We start from the raw sequence: 14,740 nt of genomic DNA, 5'->3' as shown, positions 1-14,740 counted from the left end.
ACATATTTCCCCAGGTCTTCTGCACCCCCAACCATATACTTTTTCCAAAAAAAAAGATAATATGCTGGAGACTGCCAGTCTGTTCTGTGTAAAGTTCACCTATCAACCCAAACCAAGGAGACTTGTTTGAATTTGCATTTAAACTTGGGAGAAAAGTACGAAGATTCTGCACAGTTGGCTGACAATAGAACAATTCTTTCATGCTCTGGGAAGCTTTTGACTACATCGAGTGATCTTAAGATCTGCTTTGGCAATGGGTTCTCAACTGGGAGCAATTGTGCTTTGCAGGGGGAGCAAATGTCTGGAGACAGTTTTGGTTGTCACAAATGGGGAGCAAGAAAGAAAATGAGTAACTACTGGCATCAAGTGGGTAGAAACTGGGGATGTTGTTTAACACCCTACAATGAACAGGGCAGCCCCCCTCAACAAAGAATTATCCAGCCAAAATGTCAGTAGTCAGAGATTGAGAAACCCTACTCTAAATATATCGGTGGAGTCAGGCACACCATTGATATTAGTATCATACTATTTGCACGACTCACTGGCATGAGTTTCAGGTACACAGTAAAAACAGAACCTTGAAAATTAACATTTCAACTTCCCTTCTTCCCTTGACCTCAACCTACCATCTTGTCATTACATTTGAAGCTACAGACCTCGTGACACATTCTAGAAACAGAAGTGTTAACAACCTTTCATTATCACCAGAAACATAAAGATCATACAATATTTAAGGTTATCCTTTAAGAAGTTGACCCTGAATTCACCAAGTCAACTGTCGATAGAAAATTATACAAGTTCTCAGAATTGGTACCTTTGGGCTGAGAAAAGTACAACTAAGGAAATTTAAGTACCAGTTACCAAATAAAAGTACCATTATAGAAAGTGCTTATAATTACTTAAGGGAGCTGAGAAATCACACAGATTAAATCCCTAAAATGTCTAAATAGCTGTATGTGGACTTATCCGTTGAAAGATATACTAAGCATTTCAAATGGACAAAGACGAATTTTGAATACCTCTAATCTTTTCTCCTAGGAATGCAAAATAGAACGCTGGATTTGGCAAGATGAACCCAGAGTACCAAATTTGTGCTTGTACCACTGGGTACTCAATTTTTGGTGGCCCCAAAAAGGAAACCCAGCTCTACAAATTTCTGGAAATTTGGGGGTATCTAATGTACAATACACAATCAGAATTTTAATAACCAAATGCATATTGGGCACCATTCTAAATGTTTAACAAATATCTATTTCTTGAATTCCCACAGGAATCCCATGAGACATGTTCTATTATTAGCCTCATTTTCCACATAAGAAAACCCAAGTAGAAAACAATAACTTACTTAACATTATACAGAGTCTTTAATGGCAGTGCTAGGTTTGAACCCAAGCAGCTTGGCACCATATTTTCATACATAGCCACTATCCTATAAAAAAGAATTAGGTGCCCCAGATTTCAATTGCCCTGAATTATCCAACCTGTAGAGATTATCAGAATCTTTGGTTTATTCACTAGACCACTGACTTCCCAATGTGTGGTGAATACACACACACACACGCACATACACACACACACAATCTGGGCGTGGATTCAAAGTTCCAGTTCTATTGATTCAATAACAAAATCCCTGAGGCTATTCTAAGGCTGCCAGGCTTTGTAACAGTCACAGCTGTTCCCACTGCTTCCGACCTTGCAGCAGGCGATGTCCCGTCCACCATTGCAACACCATTCCCATCCCCAGTTCGCATACTCGTTCACACAACATGAAACGCAGAGATGACAAGTATAGTTAATCCCTTCGGTACATTTGCAGTCTAAGGTGGGATTTTTTTTAATGCAACCTATCACATTTCAGAGGTGGCAAGTATGATGCTAAAGGCAGAAAGTGGGAGCTTTGGGACTAAGGATAAGGAAGCATTTAACAGCTCCTCTTGACGTCAGAGGAGCTTACCAGGGGAGATACCATTTTGAATGTTGAGTATTGAAGAATAAGAGGAAAAGGAAGGAAATTGGCAGGGCGTATGGGAAATGTCTTCCAGGTTAGAAGATTCACATGCACAAAGACATTAGGGGGAAAGACTAAGATGTGTTTGAGAACTGTACAGTTTTCCATGTGGCTGGAGAAGAGATTTCTTCTGAGAGGGTGGTAAGCGAGGAGACTGGCCCCCTGACCAAGTTCTCAGCACAATGGGCTTTTTTATGCCCAGCTAGGAATTTTGGATTTTGCCCTGTAGGCCACAGGGACTTTTTTGAGTCAAGGAGGGATCTAGTAAAATAGCGAACAAATGTGGATGAATGCCCTGTGGATGGCAGGAAAGTCTTGGATAAGGAGCCAGTACAACCCAGAATTTTCTACAGAAGAAACAGTCAAGATGACACAACTATACTTTTTATGACATAGACATTATGACCACATATCTATGTGATAAGTGTCTACTTAAAGCTAACTCCAATTACCTGAGGATTAAACCTATGATCTCGGTTAAAATGGTCAACTAACTTTCTGTAGGTGAATCAAACGTACAGAGAAAAAGTTAAAGTATAATAATAAGACATAAAACACTAAAAATCCCCCAAAGTCCTGAAAATTACACAGAATTGAAAAAAACAATTCATCGCACTTTTATTTTTGCATGCCTTCAGCTACACCAAAAATGAAAAGCATTCACTAAGAATTTACTGTCTACCTAGAACTTAACTAATATCTGCATCAATGAAGTGACTAGCTCAGGAAACAAACAGACCTAAATTAAAATTCTTCCAGGGTCTACTAAGAAAAAAAATAAAAGCAGCAGCATCTTAACACCTAAAGTTAATTTTAAAAAATGTTCTGATGTACTGCTGTTCTTGACAGACTTATTGAGGCTTGCATTCTTGAATTTCCTACTAAAAAGCACAGTTGGAGATTACTGAAATCATTGCCAAAGGAAATCACTGTGTGATTAAATTTGGGTAGAATTATTTGAGCCATAACCAGACATTCACACACATTTGCATTAAAATATAAAATTTTAAGTGAAAAGAATTAGCTAATTTATGAGATCTGGTGACTCCCCAAGTCATCAGAATGTCATTCTCACTTTCAACATACTGGACACATTAAGCAAGAAATATTCAATCTCTTAATCAGAACATTCAGGTCTTTTCATATCCTTGAACATTAGGGAGTTCAGAGTCAGAGGTGAGATGTAATGAATAGTTCACCCCGTTGGGTATATATAAAGGTCTGTGAATTGTGTACATGACCTTTCAGAGAATAACTCTGCTTGGTATGTGGTACACCTACTTGAGCAAGGATAGAATTTCAAACTTAATGCTATTGCTTTTGTGAGCAGAAATAAACTTAATGGTACATGAATGTAAATTTTTATGATTTAATTGTAGGCTTTCACAAGAAATGTCATTTTACTTAAAAAAAAAAAAGAATAACAGAGCAGTAGCAATAATCTACATGAAAATCTAAGACTATGTCAATTTATACCCATGCTGGAGTTTCTTCCTAAGTCTTTAAAAGGGGTGGGGAGGGATTGTATAAAGTAAACTTTTGTGTTTACAGTCTCCATGTGCTTCATTCAGACATGTAACTGTATGTAGGAAGCATTCTGACTGTTTTTTTTATTTTCTCAATGCTAAATTAAAGTTGTGGATTGGTTCATAAGAATATCCAAGTTACATATGGGTGAACCTTTTGGCCATGTACAACACTAAGAGATATTTTAGGGATTTGAGAGTTTGGGCTTTTCTGATGAATGACACACTAACATACTAAATCAGGGACTCTGAACTGACGCCTTTCTTCAAAAGCCTCATGATTCTTTGCAACAGTTTTCAGACCCTCGAAGATCCATGACAGAGAATTTGGAGTGGGGGTGGAGGGAGGCGCAAAGGTAGGCAGGCAGGGCTGATGAGTGGTTCTGTGACTATTCCTGTGACAACCAGAGCAGGGCAGGCTTCTCTAGCAGGCACACTGTCAGCTCTCATTTAAATAAAGGGGTCTCTAGCAAAATACACAAATAATAAAACAATGGAAAAACAAAAAACCACGGCTTTATGGGGAAAATACTTATAAGTCTTAAAGCTTCATTAACAAAACAAAACTGTTCACCTAGAGAAAAAAATTGTAATGTGAAGTCAGTTATCTTTATAAATCTTAAGTATTTCCAAAATGGGGGTGATCCCATTATAATTCAGATCTGCCTCTACAAATCCATTGTTCAGTCTTTAACTTCTCACTCCTTAGATGGTTCAACATAAACAAATGTGTAGATCTGAGATTTAAAACCTAGATCTGATATTCAAAACCAGAATTTGGGGTTAAAACAACCAAAAAAAAAAAAGTTGTCAACATCTAGACAATGGATAAGGCTTGAAAAGCAAAGAAAAATTCTATGTGCAAGTCAAATATATGATATATATATACATATATGTTCGTAAGTCCTTGACAGGTGGGAGGCAGTAGGCACTAAAGGCATTTCTCCAAAATCAGTTATTCACTATCAACTTCGACAAATTTGGCCATTTTGGCCCAGCACTCATATCATCGTTACTCAATATGTTTTTTTAGCTAGACACTTTTGAAAAGTTTTTGCTTCAATTATTTTTTGGCCTTGTCTTAAAAAACATTACCATGAAATAGGTTTAAAGTATAATTTAACTTATTTTTTCTAATATCTGTAGCAATAAATACATAACTGAGAAAATAATAATATGTTTGTGTACCACTTAAAATGACCTCAGGTTTAACTAGTGGGAAAAGCTGCCTGGAAAGAAGCTTAATGATAAAGTCTGTGGGGTCAGACTGCTGAGCTGGGGCCCCAACTCCATCTCATCGCTCCTTGACTGGCTCTTAGCTTCCTCATCTGTAAAACAGGGAAAATTAAAGTACCTAATTTATACATGATTTAAATGAACAAATACATGTAAATACTTAGAAGAGGGTTTTGCCTGAAGTTAAGCCTCAGCATGTGTTACTTATGATGGGGATGATGATGGTGATGAGAGAAATTAGCCATAGAGGAAAGCAAAACTAAAGACTATTTAAAGATTAAGCTGACAATTTCTATTTTAGAATATTCTTTAAGTGGCAATGTTCTTAGATATGAAGTTTCAAGATGGTCATTTCACATCAGTTTACTGCAACATCCTTTTGAAAGTATTCAGACATGATCAACGACTTTGTCCAAAATTTTTGATCTAAAAAGCTCTTCTAAAGAAATATTAGAAATATCCTCATATTGCAATATAGGACTCTCCCCTCCCAAAGCCCAAAAGTACATTAAAATAAACTTAGTCATTGTTTGTATAGAAAAATTTTCAAATTATGAATACGTTATATGAAGATATTTCATACAGGAAAAAAAATTAGTGTTCCTGACATTTTAATACAGTGCTTTCTTCATCATACCCGTAGCTGAAAGGTTTCAAAGATCAAGCTATACTGTTATGTCAGTGTCCAAAGATCAATTAGCACCTTTCAATGACAGAAAAGGTGGTAGGGAGACGCAGAGGTACAATTCTCTGAATCTGTTTTAAACCACAATATAAACTCAATATGGTTTCTATTTTTTAATTAATATGTCTCATCTCTTTTTTCTGAAATAGAGCAAGGATAGGGGTTATCATTTCAGGGCATTTCTGCTAGTAAAACCATGGTAGGTATCACAAGCTTCAACAGTTAAATGGCACGTCACCAAGGCACATATTGATGTGAAGCACCATAGCAATATTAGGTGACAGTAATGTTTACAAAATCTTCAGACCTCTTAAAGGCAATGAAAGTTACTTGTGCAGTTTTTGAATGTGCTATTCTTGTTTATTTTCTTCCACTCAAGTTCAAACTAAATGACACCAAGTTTGGCTCCGTTTTTAATTTAATGAATATTCAGTGTCTCCCACAAGAAACTGCATCTAACTGCACAATGCAATATTACACATAGCTGCAATAAAATACGCCACTGCTCCACAGCCATCTCTAGGTAAAACGCCTGAAAGAGAATGTCTTTCCTCAATTCACCGGGAAAAATTCATGAGTGAGGCAGGTAGCCTGCAGCCCCATCCTAACCTGATGCTGATTTCCTTCACCTAGTAACCAACGTAATAAAAGCTCTTCCCCCACCCCCACTGTATATCTGAATGTAACTCGTCTAAGAAACTCCACAGGGAGGCACATTATAAGAACTGAGAATATGTAAGAATAATAGTCATTTGAAAAAGAAACTGTCATGATTATATTCTCAAGGCAAAAAAAGAAAAAGCAAGGTGTTTGATAGAGGGTGGTTCACTTCAATAAGAGGATTCAAAATGTTTTGATAGCACACTTTCTATTTATTTCTTAAATGAGTGATCTGAAATATTTACAACCAGACAGTACCTAATTTTAGGTTTTAAGTGCTTTAACAGCTCCATGAAATATGATCAGCAGCTGCAATGCAGAAGCATGGTGAATAAACCCCGTATAAAGGGGGCCTGTTTCACTGAATGTTCAGTGTTCCTGCATGAACCTAATAGAAAAAAGAAAGATAATGAAAAACATGATAAATACTCACATTCTTAAATTACTTAACACTTCACTAAGTCTTGAAAAGGATTATCTCCCCTCTTCCTGAATGCTACATTAAAAAGTGTGAGGTTCCGCTGGGTGAAATAAGTTGAATTTTATTATTTGAAAGTTAGAATGTGAACTTTCCAACATGCTAACCTTTTATAACAAGAGTTATGTGTTTTTTTCTACCATCCTACTTTTCTAAAAAATCTGAATGATTTAAGTTCAGTGTTTAAAATTTTTTAAAAATGAAATACCAAGCCACATAAACATATTTTTAGACACAGCTTAGGTCATTTAGAGCGTGCAACAGAGATTGAAAACACGAAACTGGACACTGTATTTTCCGTGGCTATGTAAAATTTTTACACACCCAAAATCACAATATAAATAAAAATGTAAATCTTAGAGAAGTCACGTTTCTTTTTTTGCACCAAAAGCGATTGTGAAAGAAAAAAATATATAGAAAAATGACAAACCACTTGTGTGCCAGCTCCCCCACAAAAGGAACTTACACAAAGAGAATATTTTTCAACCAGCTCCAGGAATCCTCTAGAATCCCACATCTATAGGTTTCAATAAGAATGACTATCCTTAAATCAATTACTTCTTAATTAAATCTTAGATTTTTTTATTTTAAAACTTGAGCATATTACTTAAAATAAATATTAGCTATGAATGTATACATGAACATTAAATTTTTACTTTGGAAAGAAGAAATTCAGCTTCTGATAGTCAATAAAATGAATATTAGTAAAAAAAGAATGCTTTCATTACAGTTGTAACTGTGTAGCAACCCCTAATTGTGATGCTTAAAATGTTGAAGCATACCATTTTCAGCTAATTTACAAAGGAAGCCAGGCTTGAAGCCAAACTGATGTTAGACTTTCCCTTATTATGAAAAACAAGAACGTATTCCTAATAATCCGGGGTGGGGGGGAGGAACAGTTTCCAGCTAATCTAATTACGCTACTTTCAAAGCTTTAACTGTCAAAGGTTTTAAGTTGCTTGTACAGTCATTCCAAAAAAAATTGGTTTAACTTTGAATGACTTACAACTTTTAATCAGGTGGAACAAACTATTTTTATGGTTTATAACCAACAATAAAAGTGGGTGTAGTTCTATCTGTGTTTGGTATTGTTGCCATAAAAATCCGACTCTGGCAGCGTAGCCCTACAGAAAACAGTTTGTCTCTTGTTACTATTGCTTTTTATTTCCTGGCATAACTTTTTAATGTAAAAAAAAAAATACACAAATGCCTTTGAATGCAATCTCCTTTTGAAGATGCACCGTACCACGTATTTTGTTTATTAAGGATCCTCTCTCCCCTTCTCCTTTTCCAACTTTTGGTTCTTCATTTATAATCTTGCCCAAAATATTTTAAAAGAAATTAAAAGGATATGATCCTCCTCAAAATCACGCTCTACCGAGAAAAGATTAACAAGTACAATCCCCGTCCTGAGGAAGTTTTTAAAATAAAAACTCCCCGTCAAACAAAATTCCATCATCGACTTTTAATACCGTCGGCCGCTACGTGTAAATGAAACTTCAGAAGCCGTGGGTGCGGAGCCCTCGGTCGTTAAACGCGCCTGAAATTCCCACCTAAGTCCCTCCGGCGCCCGCACGGAAACTGACAAGCGCCCGAGGGTGCAAAAAGTGGCGGCTGGTAAGAAAAAGAACAAATTGCCATATTCGAGAAGATAGATTTCGCTCCATCAATTACGCGGATCCCAGGGTGCCAAGCCAAAATGGGCAAGGGAGAAAGAAAACTGTTAAGTATGAGCTCTTAATGTGAAACCTAACCTGTTCGTTCTCTTAGGTATCAGATTTTGGAAGTGTCTGCAATGACAGCCAGGAAAGCAAATTAATGGCCAGGGGCCCACTGGGTTTGAACACAAGACTCCTGTTACCTCCTCACAGATCAAGTACACAACACACACGCACACGGAGGTGCTCCACGTGGAACTGCTCAGAAACCAAAACACCGGCCCCGGCGCTATTTTGCAGCCTGGCTGAAAGGGCAGAGGGACCTGCACCTTTCCTCCACTACCCCCGGACTAGGATTCATGAAGGACTCGCTCTGCCCGGCTCGCTGGTGGAGGCAGAGGCCGGGGCGGGGTGGGGAGTGGGGTGGAGAGCGGAGGGAAGGAGTCTCCAAACAGCCCCACTCGCGCGCGCGCGCACATACTTGCCCCAAGAACAAACCCCATTCGCCCTTCAGGGTCAAGAGAAGTGGAAACAGGAGTGGTGTGAAGGGAGACAGCGTCCGGAGCCAGTGTCTCCCGGGCTAAGAAATTAAACTGCGCTCTCGCGTTTCGGCTCTCGCGTTTCGCCACCGCTCTGCGATGGGACTCTCTCGGAGAAATCCCGGTAGCTCCGAGCTGTTTGGAGTGTTGTATACAAAGCACACGCACACACACACACATACAAACCAGAAATTCTTAAAACGTTACTAAACTAAAAGTTCCGTGGCAGTGTGACGCAGAATAAAATCTACCTACACACAGTCTACTTCCAAAGTTTTCAAAACGACACCCAAAACAAGTGGATTCCGGTCCCACCACCGTCCCAGACCCAGCAGGCGAAAGAGAGAAAGCCTGCTCGCCCCAGCCAGGTCCTCTCGTTGGAGAAGTTCTAATCCCTCCGTGGCATCCGCACCCCGAGCCAATGAACGCTACTTCTCCAACAGGGCGCCTCTAATTTCATGGACCCTGGCAAACTCCAGGAGACCGTGGGTGCACGCCACCCAACAACGATTAAAGTGGGATCCCCGCAGTTTCAAAGCCCTGGGCGCGCCTGGCGATCCCCGCGCCAGCCTGGTGGAAGCCCGCACGCAGCAGCGAGCCAGTCCAGGCGCCCGGGCCCTCTGAGGCCCTGGGGTAGCATCTTTCCCACCCGGATCATCTCGGGGGTCACTATGATGTAATAAATGTCGCAGACGGAATGCGGGACAGTCTGGGGCGCGCTCCTTAGCAAAGCGCGGCCGAGGAAGGCAGAGACGACGCGCCGCTCGCTGAGGGACCGCGGCCCCGTCCCGCGCCGCCGGCTACACTCGGAGGGAACTCGGGGTGCCGGCCGGGCAGAGCCGGACTGCGGCCCTCGGAGCAGGCGTCCTGGGCCCCCGGCGCCACCCGCCGTCCCGCAGCGCGTCCCGCGTCCTCTGCGCGGGGCTCCCCAGCCGGCCGCGCGCTGTCGCGGACAGAGCTTGGGGCTCCCTTGACCCGGCCTCACGGGTTTCTGGGCGGCGGTCGGGAAAAGGGGACGCTCACCTCCCTCCTCCCGGATGCGTGGGGACTCCGGAGTGAAGTTCAAGTGTCCGTCCCCGCCGCGGATCCGTGTGTGGTTCGCTAGGTGTTTATTCTCCTTCCTTCCAGTGTCGAAGTTTCCCGTTCGCGCAGTGCCTCTGGTGAAAACAGGACATCCCCTTCGGCCACCCCCCAACAAATCGCGTCCACAAGTGGGGGAGAAGCGGGGCGGGGGGGGGAAGCCAGCTCGAGGGGGAGGAGGAAGGGAGAGGAGCCAAAACTCCGGACTGACGACAGGGAGGGGAAAAAGGAAAAAAGAAAAAAAAAAAAAAAAAAAAGCCAAGGAGAAGAAAAGAAAAAGGGAGCCCGCGCCCAGCCGCCGGCGCGTCCCACCCCAGCTTTCTCCCTGCCAGTCCCTCTCTCGAATGGGAGCGACAGCTTCACGTGGACCAGGGGGCAGGTCGGCGCGGACCGGGGCTGCCGGAGGAGCGCCGCGCGGCGGGCGACCTGGCACTTGCGCGCGGGCTGCGGGGGGAGGACGGAGGGGAGGGGGGAGCGCCACCGCCCGGGGGCGCGGAGTGCGGGACCCGCGGGGACCCCTCCTTTGGGTTTGACCTCGGGCAACTGCCTGCTGTCATCGGCTGCGGCCACGCGTGGGGCCCGCCCGCGGCCTTGGGGCCCTGGGCGTCCCGGGTGGCGCCGCGGTAATCTCCGCGCCGCCCCCACCCCGCCTCCGCCCGGCCTGGCGCCCGCCGCTGCGACCTCCCGGCCGAGGGGAGGGATCCGCGGCCGCGCCCCCCCTCCCAGGACCCGCGAGCCGGCTGCCCCCACCTGCTTCCGAGGGGGCAATCCCCGGGGTTTGCTCTAACCGTGGACTCTCCCGGACCCGCGCTCCGGCCCAGTGCCGGGCCCCCTCCACGCTCTTTCCTTCTTACCCCAAGGGAGAAGACAGAAGGGACTTCACCTCCTCGCAACAACGTAAAATAAAAACCAACCCACAGCAGACTGGGGAGCTTGCTCTGAAGGGAGGAAATACTCTTTTCCGTGGAGATGAATGCTATGAAGGAGGAAGCCGACTGGGGATAGACTGCTCTGGGAGGGCCTGGGCCCCTTCCAGCGCCGGGCGCAGGTACAGGCATCCCTCCCGGGCGCCAAAGGTCAGGCAGCGAAGACTGACTTCCAAGGCCGCGTCAGAGCTTCCCAGGCACACTGCTGAAATGCCATTTCAGGCCTCGGCCTTTTGCGCATGCATTACGTACCTCCACAGCAGCGAATTTTCTATATGTGCACACATGTATATCATGACCAGGGGCCACCACAAAGTAGACGGAATAAACAACCCATGAATTTAGCATCTGTTAATCACCCCTTCCTACACCCCCCTGTCTATTTTAGGAGCTTTGATCACAGTAATAAGTGTTTTAGTTTATTGAGAATATACTAAATGTGAGCCGTTGTCCTGGCCACTTATAGTACATGCGAATTCGTTTACTTTTCACAACATCCTTAAGAAATGGATATTATCATGAAGCTCATATGACAGATAAGGAAACCGAGACCCAAATAAATGGAAATAACTTTCCCAAGGAGGAACCCAGTGGTTTCTAACCACAAAGAAAGCTATGCTGCAATGAGCAGTCCTCACACTGTCTCATATGAGGCCTAAAGGAGGACAATTCAATCCTTAAAGTCACTCCCATTTGAGGAAAGTTAAGTTTTCCTATGATATCAACTAAATTGCATTGTGAAAAAGCTCAGAAAAAGATTTCATCCTCAACTTCAGCTTGGTCTTTTGCAATTATTGTGAGCGCAGTCGAGTTCAAAAGCCAAAACCAATCATGAATACCATAATTACAATGTTTTTGTTTTTCTTTTTTTTTTTTTAATTAACAGAGTATTATCTACAGTTATTCAGTGGCAATGGGAAAGGTGGGGCTGTACATTTAAACTGATAAAGGGGCAACGCTTATCACTCACTGCGTGTTCTTCCCTGCAGATATACTTTGGAGGATGCAGGTGCTGCCAGGTGTAATGTTTCCTTTTCTGGTTCTCGAAGTAGAAAGGGTTCTGGCCTCAAGGCAATTTGAAGCATGGTCCAGAGCACATTCTGGCCTAAAGGGGATGCCAGTTAATGTACACTTAAGAGGAAAATATCAATGGGCAGATGTAACTCATTTTCTAGATCCTATTTTCCTATTTTATAAGTGAGAAAATGCAGGGGTCAGAATTTTGAACAACTTGCTAATAAATAGGAGAGCTGAGATTCAAATCAGCCCCGGAATCCACTCTGAGCCACCAGGCTGCTGTCATTATTAGCATCGGTAGTCTGAAAAAGAGGCATTCTTTATACTACAGTGTAAAAGTTACGGGCAAAATACACAATCTTATTTATTGTGAATCATACTGTGTCTAAGTATACTGTGGCTTTAATAAATATCATGTGAGAAATTGAGTACAATACTGAATTTAATATTCTCTTCATAAGGCCACAAATTTTTAAATTCCATTTCTGGTACAAAATGGCATGTGCTAGTTTTACCTGTAAAGAAAAGAGGGGAGATGTATACTTTGGATAAACTGAAAAGTATGAAAATTGGTACTTTAGTGTAAGCTATTGTTAGTACAAATATTGCTTTTACTCTAATAGTTTCCTTGCTCTCTTTTAAAATCAGATTTTCAACATTAGCCTTGCTTTCAAGATTTGCTTTGCTACCACATAGATTTTTATACATCTATATAATTATCCATTTGCAGAAGCCATCCAAGAACCCAAAATTCTGACAATATGTTATTCAACTTCTTTCTACCTTCTAGTAGGTGCCCTAAACATAAGTACATATATTAAATAGATACCATTAGAAATGAAATAAAAAGTAGTATGGGGCGGGCCGCGGTGGCTCAGCGGGCAAAGTGCTTGCCTGCTATGCCGGAGGACCTCGGTTCGATTCCCGGCCCCAGCCCATGTAACAAAAACGGAGAAACAAAATACAATAAAACAAGAAAATGTTTAAAAGATGTTTCCCTTTCTTCCTCCCTTCCTTCCTTCTCTCTGTCTTTCCTTTAAAAAAAAAAAAAAAAAGTAGTATGTTCAACCCACTTTTGATATAAGTGAGCAGAGGAATCAAAGAATTTTAAGGTTTTATAGGCAAAAACGTATTGTTTAAAATTGGAGCATTATTTCCAACATTTCTGCTGAGTAACATCTTTATAATTATTGCCATTATTGAATTAACATTTGTCTTTAAATAAACTATTTTTAAATGTTTATCTGTAAAAGAAATTTTATATCATCACCATAAATCGAAAGCCAATATAACTTGCCATGAATAGAAGATATTCTTGCATATCTGTGCTATTGAAATAAGTTGTTTGTTCTGTACCAACTGAAATGATCTCACACACCAGTTTGAGAAACACTTGTGTAAAGAATAACATTTTACATGTCACCTGGGCTCTGCGAAGCATATTTTCAAGCTTTCCCTTTCCATTGCAAGAGAAAAATGTTGAGGCCAAGATATTTTTAGGTATCAATTTTTCAATTCTATGTTTATTCAATTTCTGAACTCCCTGCCTAAAATAGTATCACTTAAAATTAAACAATATCACTTAAAAATTACTAGTATCACTGGTATCACTTAAAAATATGGATTTGAAGTACTTGAGAAGCCACATAGTTATAGTATGCCAAAAGAAACACCCTGTGAAGTGTGAATAGAGAAATAAAATGCTCGTGTTTGTTAGAATATAAAGTAGCATGACTTTGTGGGAATTAGCAGTGAAGCCAAAACATAATGCCACAGAAGAAAAAAAAAAGTAGAACTTATCCTTGTATGCTGATGAGACAAGACCTGGCACAGTGCATTCACTGTGGGTCTAAAGCATCTTAAGTTGAGGTGTCTTCTAAAAAATTATTGACCTTTATTGTTTTTCTTACTATCAAAGCATTACACAATTTTGGCAAAATTCAAACAATTCTTAAGCATACAATTAAAAAGTAAATAATCATCCTGGAAGATTGTACCAATTACCATTACCCTCCCCCTGCCTTTCCACCCCTTTTTTTCCTCATACACTTCATCTTAATTTTTAACCACTGAATAAGAAACTCTGTGATTGGTATGGGACATCATGAAGTGGCGGCATCTATTGGTCCAGCATGTTACTGCAACGAAGTTCTACAGGACAAGGGAGAGCGCCAAATGAGCAAGAGAAGAGAAATGGCAAGGGGAGAAATTCAAAGAGGCTGAGGCTATGTGGGGAAATTCTGAAGTCAGAAATCTGCTGCCAAATTCTGAAAGTGGTTCAGATATATTAACAGGTCCTGCATATATGAGTTAGGTCATCAGATTATCCATAAATATTCAACTTAATCTGAGAAATTGACATTTGGGGGGGAGGGGGGGAGGAAGAGAAAAATATTTTGCATTATAGTGAAAATCAGGGGAAATATAATATGAATGACCCCTCTGGAGTGGGTTACATCTGTAGTTATCATTTACTATTTGTTTATTTTTCAAATGTGCATGGCACTGTTTTGGCATTGGGTTTTGTGTAAATCAAATTAAACAAGCACCGCCCTTTAGGAACTCATAATCCAAAATGCAGTTTTTATTTTAATTCCATTTAAAAGCAGCCTTAAGGGTAAAATGATGCCTTCACCTTAGTAAGAACAGACTTTGGGTTAAAAAATAAAAAGAAAGAAAGAAAGAAATCAGACACTACATTCACCAAAAAGAAAACAGGACTGAATGCTTGTAAAAATAATTCCCAAAAGAGATCTCTTGAGTTAGTCCCCTTTTGGTAGACCCTTGAACTCCTTCTGGAGGTATACACAATTTTTTAAAAATAAAGTCATTCATGTTGCAAAGTAAATTCTAAGTCAGACCCTTAGAGCTTTGGGATAACGGACTTTTAGGGGCTAGCATCAATATAAAGAGGGTTTAACACTGTG

At 41.2% G+C, this 14,740-nt stretch overlaps 1 protein-coding gene across 8 annotated transcripts in view; it reads right to left on the bottom strand.

Annotated features, from left to right (window-relative positions):
• The window catches only part of EYA4 (EYA transcriptional coactivator and phosphatase 4), a 293,063-nt gene extending 282,192 nt beyond the window's left edge, over nt 1–10,871 (bottom strand). For 6 of the 8 annotated variants that reach the window (XM_077144037.1, XM_077144033.1, XM_077144039.1 and 3 more), the window contains exons 1-2: nt 10,725–10,871; nt 9,814–9,947 (exon numbers count right to left, since the gene is read on the bottom strand). The gene's annotated coding sequence lies outside the window, so the exon portion shown is untranslated. Of the gene's footprint in view, nt 1–6,373; nt 6,500–9,813; nt 10,029–10,724 lie in introns of those variants that run through there. The other 2 variants (XM_077144034.1, XM_077144036.1) reach the window with 2 other exon arrangements.
• Between the last annotated feature and the right edge of the window lie 3,869 nt (nt 10,872–14,740).

Source organism: Tamandua tetradactyla, chromosome 25 (genome assembly GCF_023851605.1).
Source record: "Tamandua tetradactyla isolate mTamTet1 chromosome 25, mTamTet1.pri, whole genome shotgun sequence".
Taxonomy (NCBI): Eukaryota; Metazoa; Chordata; class Mammalia; order Pilosa; family Myrmecophagidae; genus Tamandua; species Tamandua tetradactyla.
This window is presented reverse-complemented; position numbering and strand designations above follow the sequence as displayed.